Source organism: Furipterus horrens, unplaced genomic scaffold, assembly GCF_987537825.1.
Source record: "Furipterus horrens unplaced genomic scaffold, mFurHor1.1.pri manual_scaffold_12, whole genome shotgun sequence".
In the NCBI taxonomy this organism is placed as follows: Eukaryota; Metazoa; Chordata; class Mammalia; order Chiroptera; family Furipteridae; genus Furipterus; species Furipterus horrens.
This window is the reverse complement of record NW_028327182.1, coordinates 47,661,974-47,671,015: the sequence shown is the minus strand read 5'-3', so window position 1 is coordinate 47,671,015 and position 9,042 is coordinate 47,661,974. Positions and strand designations below refer to the sequence as shown.

General features: G+C 40.8%; 1 pseudogene; it reads right to left on the bottom strand.

Moving 5' to 3' along the window:
* Positions 1–6,530: 6,530 nt before the first annotated feature.
* On the bottom strand, positions 6,531–7,309 carry LOC149996131 (thyroid transcription factor 1-associated protein 26 pseudogene; annotated as a pseudogene).
* Between the last annotated feature and the right edge of the window lie 1,733 nt (positions 7,310–9,042).

Sequence of the window (9,042 nt, the reverse complement as noted above, 5' to 3'; positions counted from 1 at the left end):
TTTGAGGTAGTTGTATTCCTTCTTAGTTGCGGAGGGAGATGCAGAGTGTCTGTCTATGCCTCCATGTTGGCTAGAAGTCCCCGTTGTCCTGCAGTTCTCTTAAACCGTCTTCATTCTTTTTCAGTCTTTTTTTTTTCATTGTGTTGTATTGTCTCAGAATTTTTTTCTACAATGTCCTTTAACTCACTGACCCAATCCTCTGCTTCATTTTACCTGCTTTTGATTGGTTCTACTGTGTTCCTCAATTTAGAAATTGTATTCTTCATTTCTTCCTGGTTTTTATTGATAGTTTCTATGTCCTTTTGCATGCTGGTGTAGTTATCCATAAGTTCCTTGTAGCTTCTCTGGAGTTCTTTATAGTTTCCCTGGAGTTGTTTGTAGTTCTCCTGGAGTTCATTATAGTTTTCTCTGAGTTTTTCAAGTTCATTGAGCTTCCTTATAACCATTCTTTTGAATTCCACGTTCAATAGATTGCTTGCTTCTGTTTCATTTATCTCGGTCTCTGGGGAATCCTCTTCTCCTTTCATTGGGAGATTGTTTCTGTGTCTCCCCATGTTGTATGCTTCTTGCTTGTTTTTGTTTCTTGGATTTGTCTGCTTTGATTTCCTGCTTTTGGGGCATGGGATTCTGTATAGGAGACCTGGGGGATTTAGTGGTGCAGGCTCTTTGATCTCTTGAGCTTGGTGCTCTTGGGATGCCCTTTATGTCATTTGTTTAAGCTGTCTGGTTATTTTTCGGCTAGTCTTTGGTGGAAACTTTCCTCTGGCTAGTTGATTGAGAGTCACTCTGCCCACCTTGTCTTGAGTTCTTTTGTGGAGATGCTGTTAAAAAATAAACACACACCCCAGGCAAAAACCCACACCCTCACAAATATCCCCCACCCGCAATCACACTGTTAGTAGCAAATGAGCCAGTATTAATAGAGATGTAAAGAGGCTAAGACTATTATACTATATGCAGAACTGATAGAACTTGTTTATCTGATAGATGATTTTTGAGAGGGAAGATGATAGAATAATTATAGTAGCAAGTAGGGTCAAGGCTGAGCAAGACAGTAAGTAGTATTTACATTGTATGTTGAAATAGGGAGAGCAGAACGCAGAACGAAGTGATAAAGTGGAAGTGTATAGTATTAGGTTTATATAACAGTTATATGCTATATATTTATTGCAAGAGGGAGAATAAACAAAACAGACAAAGAAACAAACAAAAAAATTAAAGAAGAAGAATAGGAGGGAGAGAGGGTAGGAAACCAATTAAAGAAAGATTTTTACTCCAGTACAACCTTTGGGCACAGTCCTCCTTTTTTGGATCTACCCCTGGTCAAAATTCCATGGGTTTCAAATCTTCTTCTCTGACTGGCTGGCTGTGAGGAGATCTGGCTGGTTTCTGTGGCTACTTTTCTTTCACTTGTGGGCCTGCTTCAGCTTTCTGCTGTGAGCCACACTGAGTTGGGTCTCTCCCCAGTTGTCCTTCAGCACCCTCCAGCAATCCTCAGGCTTGTCTAGCAACGTTGTTCTGCTGGCAAGCCAGTGTACATGTCCCTAGTCCCTGCTCAGCCTTGGGTCCTGTCTTCACTCTTCATCCCCAAAAGTCTCTGTGCTCCAAGCTGCAGCACCAGGCTGTGTCTGTCCCTGGCTGGCAGCATCTTATTGTTCGCCTGTGCCCACTGCTTGCCTGCCTGGGGTCCCTACTGAGTCTGAGTTTCTGCCGCAGCTTTCCTGTATGGGCCCTTTTCCCCAGCTTAGTCCTGCTTTTTTGTTTGGTGGTGCCATGATGCGTGTGCCCGGGGTGCAGGGTTGCCAACCCAGAGTTGCCAGCCCAGGGAGTCCCCACCTAGACTCAGTTCATACAGTTTCCCACAGTCCAGGCTGTTCGCTGTCTTCCCACACCTCCAACTGTTTCAAGGAAACCTCATTGACTCCCTCTGGGACTTTGCTGGTCCCAGCGCGAATGGCAGGGAGCAGTTTCTAAGCAGATCCCGGCTAGTGAGCTGGTCTGCAATTGCCCCTTTGGGGTGCGGTGCGGCAGTGGTGCCGGGCTGGGGAGCCCAGCAACTGGGCTGGGGGGGCCCATCGACTCCTTTTGAGAGCGTGGGCGAGCTTGCTGCCCTCTTTCCCGGCGCTCCCACACTCCCTTCCCTGTTCGCACTACCTGAAATCCGCACTCACTCACTCCTCTCCGTGTTTGTACTGTAAGTCCTTACGCGATGGGAGCAAGCAGACAACACTGCCTCCTACACCGCTGCCATCTTCTCCTCTCTCCTTAAGTGAATTCTTAAGTATGAAAGTTCTACTTTTTTTGTGCATATACCTGAAATTCTTATAAATGTGTCATTGATCTGTAAAGTCAATAGTTTTTCACAGGACTTAAAAAAAAAAAAAAAACCCACCTAGGCCAGTTCTGATCTTCTCAAGTAAAAATTGTGTGTCATTACTATAGAGCTCAATTAAATACGAAGCAAGGTTTTGGCACATGTATCACTACATATAAAAACATATTTTCCTAGAGATACTTTAGCACTTACTTGAGGCGGGAGTGTTTGTTGATGACTTCTCATGAGGAGAAATGCAAGCTACAATTAAATATTGTTGTGATTAAATTTTGAAATTAAAATCTCTTCAACTTCTTGCCCAAGATTTTGGATTAGTTCACTTGGAAGATATACTCTTTAGAAAGAGCTGTTAAGAAATCTTACTTTCCATCTACATCTACTTCTCTGTGTGAATTAGGATTTTCTAGTTACTTTGAAATATAGTTAAAAAAATTTAAAGACAGAACATAACAAAAGACAATTTAAATATAAAACTTAGGTGCAGAGATTGATGTGAAGCAAAATGTAACATTTAATTTCAGATATCTGTGTTTATCAAAGTTCTCTTGCTGTTCTTATTGACTGATAAGTAAATACTAAAGTATAAATGTTCATAATAAATATACATTAGTAAAAGATCATGTTGCTTTCTTTTATGGAATTGAGCCCAAGGAAAAAATTTTATTTAAAGAGACATGTTCCAGTGCTTCACAAAGAAAAAAAAAATGAGAACCATTGAAGTCTCAGCATAGATGCTATCTTCCTCTCAACATTATTAAAACAGTCAGTCACAATATATGCTTCTAATGCAGAAGAGAAAAGAAATTCCAGATGCCCACAGCCACATTTTCTGTTCCAGCCAGGAACAGCTGTGATTCACATGAAAAAGCTGTCCCTTTCCTGTGGGCCTGCATATTCCCAGGAGAACATACTGTTATGGCTGAGTCTTGGCAGGATGTCTCCCTGTTTCCCACCATTCTTCCCAACCCTCTGCTTTTATCAGTTTTGCATTTGAGAAACCTCTGTGTGTTGACAGCATGGCTACACATATTCCTTCCTTTTGTTGCTCGCTCTTTGCCTGGCATCTCATAGACTCACACATTATTATACATTTCCAAATACTCTCAAAACAGAACTTGCTCAGCAGAATTAATAAATTGCAACAATGTCAGAAAATATCTTGCCTGTGTGTTTTTCCAGTAAAGAAGGCAGCATACCTCAATGTGGGATTATCTAATTTCTAGAATTTTAGACCTTGCCTTGACCAATAAGAAAATATATTAGTATTTATTTTTGCTGACCCTTGCCTCCTGACAGAATGCTAAGTGAATGGCATGTTTGGTGCTTGTGATCTGTGAGTTATATGCTAGCTGGAATGCTTATGATCTGATACGGTCTAGCTGAACCCATAAAGACATGGATGATGGTAATGCTAATTCCACTGGGTTAAATTCCAACAAGAGGACAGGTGCTTACAGCTACCCAGAATGGCACTGAGAAATATGAGTTTGTCCTTGTCCTTTTGACCACCATACTGGTTGGATTCCTGAGAGCTTTAATTATCACCCTGTGAACATAGCTGGTTGTTGGCGTGGTATTTATCAGCTCCAGAGCTGAGGAAATTGGGCTTTATCTCTTTCAGATTAGATCACTACATGCTTCATTGGGTAAGGCTACTGGAAGGAGAGGTGGGGACAGTAAAACCCTTAGGCCTTCTACTCAAAATGCTTCTGTAAAGCTCATACCCTTTATAGAACAAAGCCCCAGGACACCAGCCTCCCCTGGCTCCCACCCCAGCCACGATAACTAACTAGAGGTTTATTTACTTCTTTCAAGGGCCTTTTAATTGGTAAACCTTTCCCCTAACAGAAATGCCGATCTCTTTCAAGATAAGGCAATTTGGCTTCAAGTTTCTACTTCTCTCTTTTCCATTTCCTTCAGGTTTTATTAATTCTGTAGCCAGCCTGGAGGTGAAAGCTGTGGGGTGGACATCTGGCCCACTGAGAAACTTGGTACCTTCCCCTGCCTGCCAGAGAGTCCACTTCATCTGCTTCTCAAAAAAACAAAACAAAACAAAACAAAACAAAAAAACAGTACCCCCCCAAAAGCAAAACTCTAGTTTTTCTATATGATGATGATTTTAAAGGGAAATCTCTCCTCTGGCTTATGGTTTGTCTTAGTATTGACAGTGCTCCATGGCTATGAAGTACCTTGGGGTGAAAAGGTGGGAGCCCCAAGGATGCTTTAGTAGGGAGTGGGACCTACAGCCTACAAAGGAGGCAAAACTGTGGCTGCCTGGCCCTCCACTTGATGTCCTTTTGTGGCTTAGCCTTTCTGAAAGGCTCTGCCCCCAACTCACCATTTACTGTCCCTCTGCCCTGCAGCTCTGTTTTTTTGACCTCCAAGAGCAAAACAACTTCTTGATTGCCAAAATATGGCCCCACCTGCTACCTTGGCCTAGACACCAACCAAGAACTTTGTTTTGAGGAGCTTTATTGAAATTCACCTGATTGATTGTGAAGTTTCCTCCCTGGGTGTATTTATCTTGAGGGTAAACTACTTGCATCGATGTGCCTGGTTATTAATTGTTTTTTCTTTTTCTTTTTCTTTTTTTAACCATGCAAAAGGTAAGAAATGAAAATTCAATTCTTGCCATTTTTATTGTATCCAGTCAGAGGCATGGGCAACATGCCTGTCACTATACATGGAGAGAACTTGGGGCCCCCAAAGGAAGTGGGTGGCTGCCAGACATGGAAGGGAAAAAAAGGATCACAGGATGTCTAAAACTCAAGTCAGCTCATTCATGAGCAAATCAATTGTCTCCCGGTTTTTGATCTCCTTTGGGCATTGTAAAGGCTGATGAGCTCATGCTTGTAAAGAGTGCGAGCCTTTAATTGACATATAATTAATAATCATCAGATAAGTGAATAACAATAATAATGATGATGTAATTCCCTTTGTCCAGAGCCCCAGTCCTGTTTCCTTGAGTAGTAACATTATGAGATGATGTCCCCATGTACTCAATTAGATGAACGAATGACTGACTGTAGATTCAGATGGATCATCACGGCTATGCGGTTGCTGGCACAGCCCAGGCTTGGCCTGCCACCAGGAGACCCGAGAGCACAAAACAATGCAGCAATGTTCTGTAAGTACAGGGTTGTTCACGTAACGGGAAAGTTCAAGCTATTTCATTACTCAGGTACTTGCTTTTTGCCAACCTGGTGGCCTCCCAGGCAGGAGACCTGAGTCTGGAAGGCTTATGGAAATGGACAGTTACCTATTTCTTCTGCTTCTCTGTCTGTCTTCCCACAGACCCCTATATCAGTAAGATGAGTCTCCCAAGGGGGATGGTGTAAATGGACCAAACTGATGCTCCTATCTGTTATAATCAGAGGGACACGTAGAACAGTCAATAGGGTTAAGAGTTGTCTTGAGAACTTAATGAAATGAATGCAGAAGCAATAGGTTTTAGGAAAAAGAATCTTTTTAGTTCCTAGGCTTCCTATAGTTTAATTTTGAAAACAGTCCTCAAAGTAGACACCAAGCTGAAAAGAAGAGCTTAAAATGGGAACAGGAAAAAAACAAGATTATGAAGGAGGCAGTTTCTCTTCCACTTTTGCCCTAAAGGCTTCTCAGGCCAAAGGACTGAGATAGGTGGAATGGAATCCCCAGCTAGAAAAGATAATAACACCTTTCATTTGCAAACAATTTATAGTTTACAAAGCAGTTTCATATAACATGACCTCATTTGAGCCTTACAATATCTCTGTAGAGTTGGCTAGATTTATTAGCCCTAATTTATGGATGAAAAAACTAAGGTCCAGAGGTTAAGTGACTCCCTTGAACAGAAAGAAAGCAGCAGAGTCAGAGCCAAATCCACGTTTTTAGTAGCACACTGGGGCTTGCTCCACAATGGCCAGATTCCACCATCTTCTCTCTACTGGGAAGTCTACTATACAATTGTGGGCACTGTGCCAGGTGTTGGGGTGATATCAGTGAACATGACATATGAGTTTTGTTTCATAAAATTCTTTTTTTTTTTAATGGAAAATTTTCCTTTATATGAACGAAAATATTTGAACATTTTATATTTAGCATAGCTTAGCAATCCAGTTTATGTTGACAAATTTAGTGAATTGTTAGAAAGTATATTACATATACAAAAGAACTCAACAGCAGATATTTTAACCCTTGATTGAACAAAATGTTTGATTTAATTGTTTTCTTGTATTTTTTTAAGAAGATACTCCATCTGTAAATTTAACTTTGGTTGGCCCTTTTTAGTTTTTTTGCTCAATATTTTAAACACTTCCATCTTCTTTTTGTACCGTCTTTGAGCTTCATCTCTCTCTTGCTTTCTCCTCTCAAATTCTTGTTTCTTAGCAGCATGCTTAGCTTGTATCTAACTGTTCATATTCTTCTTGTGCTTTTTGATTTGATGTTTTCTTTTTCTTTTTCTTTGGAATGGTAGCGAAATTGACTCTTTCTTCTTTACATTGTTCTTTTTTCTGGTTGAGGCTGGTCAATGCTACCATGTTCTTCAGATAAAGCCTGATCAGTGTTACATTGTTCTGCTGGCAAAGCCTGATTAAGTTCCTCTGACAAAGGCTGGTTAACTTTTCTAAGTTGCTTCCTGAGTCTTTCCTCTTCAGCTAAGTAAAGATGTTTCAGATGATCAGGGTATTGATCTCTGAATTAGGAATCCTGTGAAGCTTGAGCCTTCTTTTCCCTCCATAGCAATTTCTTATAATTTTGCTGAATCTTCAATTTTCTTCGAAATGCAAGGCCTTGTCCCTCGCAAATGCTCCCCGCGAAGGCCTGCAGATGATTAGGTCACCACGTTCTCTGTTTCATGTTCTTATTCTTGAATCCGGCCGGAGAAACTCCTTCGTCCTGTGTCCCAAAACTTCCCTTCTGCCACCTTGCTGTGGCCCTCACTGGTGTCTGTTTCATAACATTCTCATCACTACATTTGTTTTGTGCTGCTTGCATCGCTAGGTTGTGGGATCCTTCTAGAGAGATCTGTAATAGAGTTCTTTTGACTATAAATGTAAAAGTCGGTTCTGGCTAGCTAACACACAAAAGAAGAACTTATTAGAAAGATTATGTATATCCCATGGAATCTAAGCAAATGCTGTTCCATCTCAAGTTTGGGAAGGCCAAGAGCCTTCCCAAAGTTCCCCAGGTTTGGGAAGGACAGTTCCAGGCTCTCAACAGCAGAATCAGGAAGACCTTCTCTTTCAGTCTAGAGTTTTGCCTGATCATGTTTTTTGGTTTCCAAGTTCAAATCCTCAGCAGAGAGACTCATTGGCCATGTTGGCTCAAAATCTCTACCCTTGTAACACCTCAGGCCTGCTGGGCAGACATCCCCACTAGAGGTTTATCCATGGGTGTTGTTCCATTCACTGGGTGCTGCAGAAACCACACACAGAAATGTTTGTTTAGCACAATATGCCTTTGGCTCCATCCAGGACTGTGGATGGTACTTCAGAGTAAACTATGTAGGCAAGAATGAATGCCCCAAATCCTCAGCTATCGTCTCCCTAAGGCCTTTCTTTTCTTATTTTTTTCTTTACATTCTCAATACTTCCAATAAAATTTTTGTAAAATATGCAAATGAAATAATCTTTTACAATCTAAAATATGTATTGGTAAAATGCTAAAATGTCTGGAATTTTTTTTTAAATACTCCAGGAAAAAGACTGGTGGGACCATATAAAATAAGGAGAATAGATGTGAATATTTGTTGAAGCTGAACAATGTGTACAGAGGTTAATTCTATTATTCTTTGTACATTTTTTTGCATTTTTGAAAGATAAAACAAGTTAGAAAATACAATGGGATTATCCTGTGTCATTATGCTCTTTCTTTGGAAGCTTTGCATGTTGTCTCTGTTATTTGATGTTTCTTGAAGGGCAGAGTTATTTAATCAATTTTACAAGTATGTATCAAGGGCTTTCTATGGGTTAGGCAGTGTCACTTATTTCCAGGTGAACAAATAGCTCTGACAGTTTTGGATATTTTTCTGTGTGTTTCCAGACCTTTGGTTCCAGAAAATGCCTTGAGGATTCTGTGATTGGAGTGAGAGCTCAGGAAGACCCTGGGGCATTTGTACCTGTAAATGGCATATCTTCCCTGGCATCTGATGCCCAGCATACCTTAGATGTTGGTTGATTGCTCTGGGGTCAGGGATAGGCTCTAAAAATATTTAGAAACAATCTTTATTTTGATCTGATGGGAAAGAAGAAAAGAGAGAGGCAGTTAGCTTGGCCCCAGACCAAGTGGAGTGGGACAGGTCAGGTGGCTTGCAGCAGGTGCTCAGTTTTTTCTATTTCCAGCTATTGCGTTAACACTTGGCAAGTTTTAATCACCTTCAGAACTTGTAACATGCAATTGTTGACACAGCTAGTATTACCTCATGTGCCTGGGCTTTTATATGTTTTCTAGCCACTGTAGTCAGTACTCAGGAGCCATAGGGTTCATTTTCTACATGTGACTGTTTGTATATAGCAGAGAGACAGTTTAGACTCTATTCCCAGCCTTCCTACCAAAAAACATAGTGCCCTCCTTTTTTCTTTCTGTATTGATGTTAAGCACTTAATGTAATTACCTTGCAGAAAAAATAGCCAAGGATGTACAGTCAGTCACACCATGGCCTCATATTTCAAAACCAAGCAGGCTTCTTTTTAAAAACTGCTTTACAGGGTATGAAATCCATCATGTCA